The following is a 9,001-nucleotide window of genomic DNA, read 5'->3' on the forward strand; positions in this document are numbered from 1 at the left end:
ACTCAACTCCAAATGGATCAAAGACCTCAACATAAGGTCAGATATACTGAATCAGAGAAAGTGGGAATAGCCTTGAACTCGCTGGCTCAGGAGACTATTTTCTCAACAGAACACAGCACTGGCACTAAAATCAATAACGGGACCTCATGAACCTGAGAAGCTTCTGCACAACAAAAGATAATGTCATCTGGACAAAGCAGCAAGCTTCAGAATGGAGAAAAGTCTTTTCAGCAACTACACATCCCACAGAGGGCTAATAATCAAAATATATAAAGAACTCAAAAAAGTAAACATCAAGAAATCAAACAACCCAGTTAAAAATGGGGTACAGATCTAAACAGATTTCTCAAAACAAGAAACCCAAATGGCTAAAAAGCACTTAAGGAAAAGTTCAACATCCTTAGGCATCAGGGAAATGCAAATCAAAACTACTTGGAAATTTCATCTTACACCAAACACAATGGCCAAGATTAATAACACAATTGACAGTTCATGCTGGCAAGGGTGTAGAGCAAGGGACACAGTTTCATTGTTGGTACGAGTGCAGACTTGCACAGCCACTAAGGAAATAAATCAGTGTGGCAATTCTTCAGGAAGATGGGAATCAATCTGCCTCAAGATTCAGCTACACCACTCTTGGACATAAACCTAAAGGAGGTTTCATTCTACTACAGAGACACTTGCTCAATCATGTTTATTGCTGCTCTACAACCAGAAATTGTAAATAATCTTGATGCTCAGTAATGAATGAATGGAAAAAGAAAATGTGGTACATTTACACAATGGAATGTTACTCAGCCATGAAAAAACACTGAAATCACCGGGGGATGGTGGCTCAGGCCTTTAATCCCAGCACTTGGGAGGCAGAAGCAGGAGGATCTCTTGTGAGTTTGGAGCCAGAGAACCACAGATAACAAAGGTTAATGTGGGGTAGGGGACCTGAGCGAAAAGAGAATCAAGCAGGGAAAGAGGCAAGTCAGCACCACACAAAGACCAGATCAGAGAGGAAATGTGGCAAACAAATAAAAGCAAAGAGAATTATTTTTTTTGAATGGTAGCATTTTATTAACAGCTAATGAAAGGGTGCGTATAATATGCAAAGATCCCTTCAGAAATGCATAGCTATAAAGATCATTTCTACCATAACATGTTATGTTCAGGCCACTGGAAAGTGAAATACTAAATTAATATCCATTAAAATGTGTATGACTGGAGACTAATTTAGAAAAGTACATTGGAGTCAGCTAGAAAGAAGTGTCTGGGAATTCCAATCAGATTCAAATTACCTAATTTGAATTAGGTAATTGGTCAAATTATTTAACAGTTTACCTGCGCAAAGGTTTATATTGTACTTTAATATTTCTATGGCCTGAAATCTAAAACTCATATTTACCAAAAGTAAAATAAGAATAAAAGAACACTGTGATCCTTCTACTCTTTCTAAAGTAATAGTTTTTTCTGTAGTATAAGTGGCATTTTATTTATTCTGTCAATTAATAATGCAATTGGAAATATTTACATCAATTGAACTCAAGCTAAGAAATCAACTTTCATGTTTTTACATGCCAACATTGGGTATTAAAAGGACAGTCAATATAATTATGCCCAAAATTATTCGCCCCCAAACTTGTAAATATCTGGCATTAGGATGTTTACACACAGCTCAGTTGTGGGTGTTAAGTTCTCGAGCTTCAAGGAAGAACATTGTGTTTACTTCACTAATGGGAACATCTCTTAATGCTGGGATGGCATCTTCTTGGTAGTTCTTCCACTGTTGGTTTTTGGCATAGTTATCTGTGATGGTATGAATGGAGTTGAGTGGAGAGGTACTCATCACGTTAATACCAAATAAGAGGACATAACCAATCACAACAGCAATGAGGAGGTAGACAGGCAGTGCGACGACCCAGTATTTTTGAGGCCAGTAAGTTAAGTCTAAGGAGTTTAACCAAGATTCAGGAATGAAAGCCCATACAAGGTAAAGTAGGAAGCCAAACTGAGAGCTTAAGAAAAGAACAAAGCCATAAATCGCTCTGGCAATGGCGACGGTGAATTTTCCACCATTTTCCCTATGGCTTTAGACAATCTCTCAGCTCCTCTGCACTCAGTCCTCTGCGCAGGCAACGCCCAGAGAGCCGCAGTGGGGGGTGGAAGAAAAAATAAAAAATTAAAAACCACTAGGAAAAAGCTGGGGATCAGAGGAGTCCTGTCGGTTAGTGCAAGCATAGTGGGCTAAAGTAAAAGTTTTTATTGCCCAAGAGCCTGCCCATCAATACTAGTTATTTATCAAATCTGGTATCACTGGTTTTTTTTTCTAGAGGAAATTTTCTTTATTATGAAATAATTATAGCCAGAATAAGGGAAATTTAAAGTAATTTAAAAATCCTTTACATCTTCTCAGTTATAAGATGAAAGCTTGTCTTAATGCTACAATCTGTATTTGAGGTTTTGCATCGATAGAATCATAAACCCGATTACGTAGTTATCTTTTGTTTTGTATTGGTATTATATGGTAAGTACAATTGTTGTTTATTGACATTTTACTGACTATGCTGCTCCATGGGTTTAAGAGTAAAGAAAATATTAAGATACTAGATTGTGGGTTGGTGATACAACGTTTCACAGAAATGAAAGAGTTTATGCATAAAATATATATTAAAACAATACGCCATAGGGACAGGAGAGACGACACAGCAGTTTAGAGTCCTTGCTTCTCTTGTGGAGGACTAGGGTTAAGTTCCCAGCAACCACATGTCAGCTGATAACCACCTGTAACTCTAGTCCCCGAGGAATCTGATATCCTTTTCTCACTTCCACAGGTACCAGGTACACACAGAATACAAACACCCATACATGTAAAATAAGACAAAATACCTAAAATGCTAGCATAGAATTTCTCGATCCGGTATTTCCCCTCAGACTTTACTTAGTTGCTTTAGAAATGAAACTGGACAAGTTTTACTGTGGTTTCCTCTACAGCTGAACAGGAACCCATGAGAACTGGTCATAATGAGGACTTTACGGTTATATCAGAAGTGGCTGACACCATCTTAGGTCCAGCCCTTTATTTTAGTGCAGAAAGAACACAAACAACTGGACATGAATAGGAATAACGAGCAATTCAAAGTGAGTTTGTCTCTAGGTCATTCTTCCAAATTCCAGATCTCTCTCTCTCTTTTTTTTAAGGGTTTTTTTTCTTATGTGTATGTCGAGTGTCCTGCACTATGTAAGTGTACTGTATGGGTACACTTGGTGTCCTCACAGGTCAGAAAAGGGTACCAGATCCTCTGGAACTGGAGTGGCAGAGGATCATAATCTGTCACGTGGGTGCTGGGAAACAAACTGGGCTCCTGTGCAAGAGCAGCAAGGTAACCAAAGCCATCTCTTCAGCCTCAGGATCTTTTAGAACTTTTCATATAACAATGTAAATGTAAATGTTCCTAAATGACCACAGTATGTGAATTAATACTAGCTGCTCTCCTGATGAGATATTTAGGCTCACAGAGTTAATATCCTTAGTAGTAATATTGGCAGGTGACACACATTAACTTCTGCTCCAGTACATGCATCATGAACTTGCTGGAGGAGATACGCTGCAAGGATGGAGAGTAAGGGACCTGAGCGCTCCATTTCGAGCTTTACTCTGTACTGCTGTTTTCTGACCTCAGATAGGCTTTTCACTTTGCTATGTGCCAGTTCCTTTAGCTCTTAACTTTTCATACTACTCATGCACACCCGTGCATGTGGATACACATACACACAACTGGAAGCAGAGCGGGAAGTTTGTATTTTGAAATTCTCATCAGACAAATCACTGCACAAGACAGTAAATATAAACTGCATCACTGTTAGTTCAGTCCTACTTCCCAAATAAAACTTGTTTCTGAAATGTTCATTACTCATCTCCAGTCATTCAGTAACTAAGAAATTTAAGAAGTATTTGATAATCATTAACTTTAACAGTTTTTAAAGAGGGTTCTTAGATGAAAAATTGGTGTGGGACAATTGTCTATATTCTGTCAATTATATTTTTAAATAAACGCTGATTGGCCAGTAGCCTGGCAGGAAGTTTAGGCAGGATAACCAGACAAGAAGTGCAGGCGGGTCAATGAGAACAGGAAAATTCTGGGAAGGAGGAAGCCCATTCCTTCCCAGTCCTGCCCAGGCATGGAAGAAGGAAAATGTGACCTGCCACACTGAAAAAGGTACCGAGCCATGTGGCTAACATATACCAGAATAATGGGCTAATGTAAGTTATAAGAGATAATAAGAAGCCTGGAGCGAATGGGCCAATCCGTTAATAACTAATGCAGACTCTCTGTGTCATTTTTTGGAAGGTTAAACAGCTGTGGGAACTGGGCAGGACAGAAACCCCAACAAGCAGGCCCTCATGTAAATAATATTATCATTCTTTCCCCCCTTTTTTTTTCTATAAGAATGAATCTCAAGTAGTCCAGGTTGGCCTCCAACTCACTTTGTAGGCAAGAATATCCTTGAATTCTTGGTATTTCTGTCCCCAGCTCTCCAATAGGGGATTATAAGCATGCACCACTACACCTGGTAGATGGTGGACACTTAAGGGTTATTAAGCATTGTCATCATTAAGTGTTGTATGTACCTCCCATGCAAACATATAATCTAAAATCTCAAATACTCAGATGTTAAACTTTGGTACCATAACCAAAATTTAGCTAATACAGATTAGTAAGTATACTCTTTAAATATTAAACAGAAAGAGGAAGGTAATTTGGTTTGCTTTTGGAGATATAAATTCTTTACCACAAGTTTCTTTACAAAGAAAAATAACTAAACGAAAAATGTGTGTGTCACCAAGGGGTGCGTACTTCATCCTGAATCTTCAAGAAGAGCCTGCGAAGACAGTGCAGCTGTATGATTTTTAAAAGGAATATGATATTAGCAATCACTGAAAACAGCAAGCAAGCTTGACTTTTTCCAGAGTTGTCCCGCGCTATCATCTCGCCCGCAAGAACGACGTGGGACACTTAGGATCCTTCTGCAGAAAAGCTTTAATGCGTCTTGAAAGAGAGAGAGCATAAGCTTCCAAAGCGGAGACCCAGAATGAGGGAACCCATCCCTTATATAGGAAACAGTCCTCGCTTCGGACATGTCACTCTTGGATTGGTCCGCTGCCCATTATCCCAGATGATGCCTCGGGAGTAGGCAGGAACAGCAGTGGGAAGTTACCAAGCACATGTGCGTTATCTTGTTCACCTGATGGTGAAACTAGATGCCAGCACCATCTTGTAATGGAGTATGTGGTTGCGGTCCTCCACATCTCCCCCTTTTTTGCTTCTTTGCAGAAAGGCAACTTCCTCAGAAGGCAAAGATAGAGGTCGCACTTCCCAAAGTTGAAACATTATAATGGGCTTGTACGGAATCTGCCCCTAGGTTCATGACACCTGGAACTTATCCGGCCTGCCCTCTGCCATTTTTCTGGGAAAGGGAATATACGGCAGGAAACCCTTATGCAGGGCGACATATCTCTCAGAGAGGGCCATTCTCTGTGCGATGCTCTTCAGCTCGACAACCTTCAGGGCTAGCTAAGCCAAGCACTCCACCCTGTGCAATGGACCACTGTCCTAGGGGTGCAGGAGCTGGTTGGCATAAACCTTACTGCTTTAACATAGATAACCACACATCAGTAGAGGCCCCTGTTCCAGGGCAGCCAGCGCTTGTGCAATAACCACTTTGTCCCTATGGCTTTGGGATTTGAGTCCGCAGACCATTCAGAGGAGAAACACTATTCCACAGCATAGGGCTGCTCCAAACATTCCCACCCCCACACATTCTTTGAAGTAGGAGATGAAGGACACAATCCAGGACTGGAATCCTTCGGCTAAGCTTATAAATCATCTCTAGGAAGGTAGGGAAGCCCCAGAGTCTTATTGGTTGTAAAAAACCGAGGAAACACTGCCAATCTATGGTTGACTGGTATCGGCTTCGGGAAGGCTGAGAGTATCCCCCATCGCTGCTCCATCATAACTGTTGTCATCCATCCCTAGTAGAAGTCAGGACAATTCTAGAGATCAGTTTTCTCTTGCTACCTTGTGGGATCAAACTCAAGCCATCAGGTACATACCTTTGCCCCCGAGCCATCTCATCTCCTGAGACTAAATTGAGGACAGAGAATTCTGAATAAGTTCTATCAGATCCTTTTCCATTTTTAAACCTCATGATACCAGAAATCTAAATCAATGCTTCTAGTGCCTTGTTCATCTATAAAGTCACTGTATTTCCTAAAAATAATTACTTTCCGTTTTGTTTTTAAATATTTCATTAGTTTGGCTTGACATCACTTTCATTAGAGAATCTCAGTTGTTCAAATTCCACAACACAACGTCAATTAACACACAAGCTCACTTCACAGTTTAAGCAACCTGATCTGAGTCCAAGAAAGAAATGTGAATACAGTTCCCGTGCTTCCAACTCTGATGGGGCACCAGATTTTAAAGTTGTTCTGTCATGAAAAAAGAAAATGAATTGGCTACAAAAATAAAACAAAACAAAACTCTCAACCTAAGTGTTTGTATCAAACATCCCTCCCCTCCCAACGAAGTCATTGTAATTCAAGATCAATAAATCTATTTAAAAATCATTTCTAAACAAAACCATCAAGTAACAACAGGAAACTCCACAGTTAGTGTGTAAATGCTTTTTCCTGTAACAAACTCTGAATTTGGTCATTACACTCGATCTTTTAATCTCAAGTAATGCCAATATGAGAGGTTTTGATTCTTGACAAGAATAAAAGAACTGAGGAATGCCCTCCTTGGACACTTGGAAGAGGCTAAAGAAACGCCTCAGTGGTTAAGCACGCACTGCTTTTCCAGAAGACATCAACTTGGGTGCTAGCACCCGCTGTCAGGAAGCCTGTAACTCTAGCTCCACAGGAGCTGACACCCCTCTCTGGCCTCCACTGGTACCTGGACCCTTGCGCACATGACCACACATAACCAAAAGACAAGCATTAAAAAATTATTGGGTTGTATAACGATAGTACTGTAAGATCTTCCACAAACATTCTATACTGCCATATAGAAATTAATGTAGAGAATAGGAAAAAATTTTAATTTCATAATACCAAGCTGACTTTTAATAACTAGAGTCTCAAACAAACTAAGTAGCCATATTTCATATAATTTACAGCCTAATGGTTAATTTACCAAATAGGTGGTTGTTAATTATTTTTAAGTTTATTAAGGAGTGATAAACAAAAATCAATATAACCTAACCCAATTTCTTTATTCTGGTGAAGGAGGGCAAGAAAGAGGTTACATACCAAGCATTTTAAATAACTTTTAATAAGTCATTCATTTACTTAATATTTTCATATCAACTCTACAAAGAGTTTTCTTAAGATAAGCAATCCCTGCAAAAGCAGAAGTTGAAGTTAAAAAAAAAAAAAGCAAAACTTCCAAGCCCTTGCTAACTAGTAGAGCTGGCGTACAAACAAGCATTTGATGTCTGAGTGGCCCCCACCATAGAGGGCTATAAAGTTTCTTCACCTACTTTCCTGTTTAACCTAAAAGTTCATAACTGAAATATGAGCAGCCATTTAAAAAGTACATTATTACCTTTATGACAATATTGAAGAGCAGATAAAACTGTAAAATAATGTGTATTAAGGAGCAAAAAAGTATAAATTTGTACTGCCAGGGGTAAATATAGGCAGTACAAGGAGGTACAACCACAACAACTTCAATACAAACTGTAATACAGTAACTATCCACGTTAAACCGTAATAATAAATTTCAAAAGCCTAGGAATAGCATAATTAGAAACTGCTGTTGTCTTGACACTTTGGTGTAAAGACCTATGTGAAGTTGGAATATGTCTCTAATTCCCTTCTGTACCCTGTTCAAAATTACTGTTACGCCAGCCAAATTCGAAACTTGCTGAGTGTTAGTATCTTTCCCACAGTATTTTTAAAAGGTTTAAACTTTAACTTACATAGTAGTTTAACTTACATAGTACATAACATACCCAAGACCCGTGGGTTAATTAATCAATAAAACTTTTCAAGTAGATATAAAATGAAAAAAGAAAAAAGCTATCTTGAGTGAGGAACAGAAAGACAATAGTGAGGCAACTTGGGACTGGTTTATTAACAATTTAGCACATGCCATCAACTTATTACGCCTTTATTTACCCCATATGGATGTTCAACAAAGAACTCACAACTGGGAGGGAAGTGCGGGGAAGAGATGCACAGATGACGTCCATCCCTACGGGCTGAGGGGGACGATGTGTAGGGAGGAGGCTGCCCAGCTGGCACAGGAAAGGGGCCAACAGCACCGACCGGGCTGGGTTTGTTTATACCGCGTCCCCTGGAGGAAAGCCGGCGAGCCTCAAGTAGGCTGTGCCGTTAAAAGAACTCCTGACAGGCAGGGGAGGGCCGACGCCACCTAACGTCTGCACCGGGAGCCCGCAGGCCGGGCAGGGACCGGGGACCAGGAGCGCAAAGCAGCGGCTCGGCCCTCGGGTCCGCCTCCGCCGCCTCCCACCCCAGCCACCGTGGCCTTCATTTCGGCAGCGCCAGGATGAACGGGGAAGGGACGGGAGGCAAGGGACCGCCGCTGCCGCCGCAGGAACGCGGGACCGGGAGCGGGGTTCCGAGCTTCGCTCCTCCTCCCTCCCTTCCTTCCCCGCCGCTCCGCAGACACCACGGCCGAGCGGCCCCCAGCACCGCCCCGCCGCAGACCCGTCCCGGCGCCGCGACCCCGCCGAGACATCCTGCCGCCGCCCGCCAGCTCGGAAGTCTTCCCCGCTCCCTCCGCCTCCCAGGGAGCACGTGTCCCCGATTCATGGCTCCTCCGAGCTACCTGGATCCGCTTCTCGTGTCGCCTGCGTCCCGCCACGTCGGCCGCTCCGCCCGGTTCCTTCTGACCTGGAGCCTGGACGGCGAGGAGGCGGCGTAAAGCTCGCGAGAGCGCGGCGGCTCGCGGCCCGGTTCGTAGCCCGCCGCGGGCTCCGGGCTGCG

The 9,001-nt window shown here is 41.9% G+C and overlaps 1 protein-coding gene and 1 pseudogene across 5 annotated transcripts in view; both read right to left on the minus strand.

Annotated features, from left to right (window-relative positions):
- The window catches only part of LOC148118858 (uncharacterized), an 87,080-nt gene that overhangs the window by 18,564 nt on the left and 59,515 nt on the right, over positions 1 to 9,001 (minus strand). For 4 of the 5 annotated variants that reach the window (XM_087899615.1, XM_087899613.1, XM_087899616.1 and 1 more), the window contains exon 1: positions 8,844 to 8,933. The exons of the other annotated variant lie outside the window; for it this stretch is intronic. The gene's annotated coding sequence lies outside the window, so the exon portion shown is untranslated. Of the gene's footprint in view, positions 1 to 8,843; positions 8,934 to 9,001 lie in introns of those variants that run through there. 5 annotated transcript variants of the gene reach the window in all.
- LOC148118859 (phosphatidylinositol N-acetylglucosaminyltransferase subunit P pseudogene) lies at positions 320 to 2,170 on the minus strand (annotated as a pseudogene).

Source organism: Myodes glareolus, chromosome 20 (genome assembly GCF_982192425.1).
Source record: "Myodes glareolus chromosome 20, mMyoGla1.1, whole genome shotgun sequence".
NCBI lineage: Eukaryota > Metazoa > Chordata > Mammalia > Rodentia > Cricetidae > Myodes > Myodes glareolus.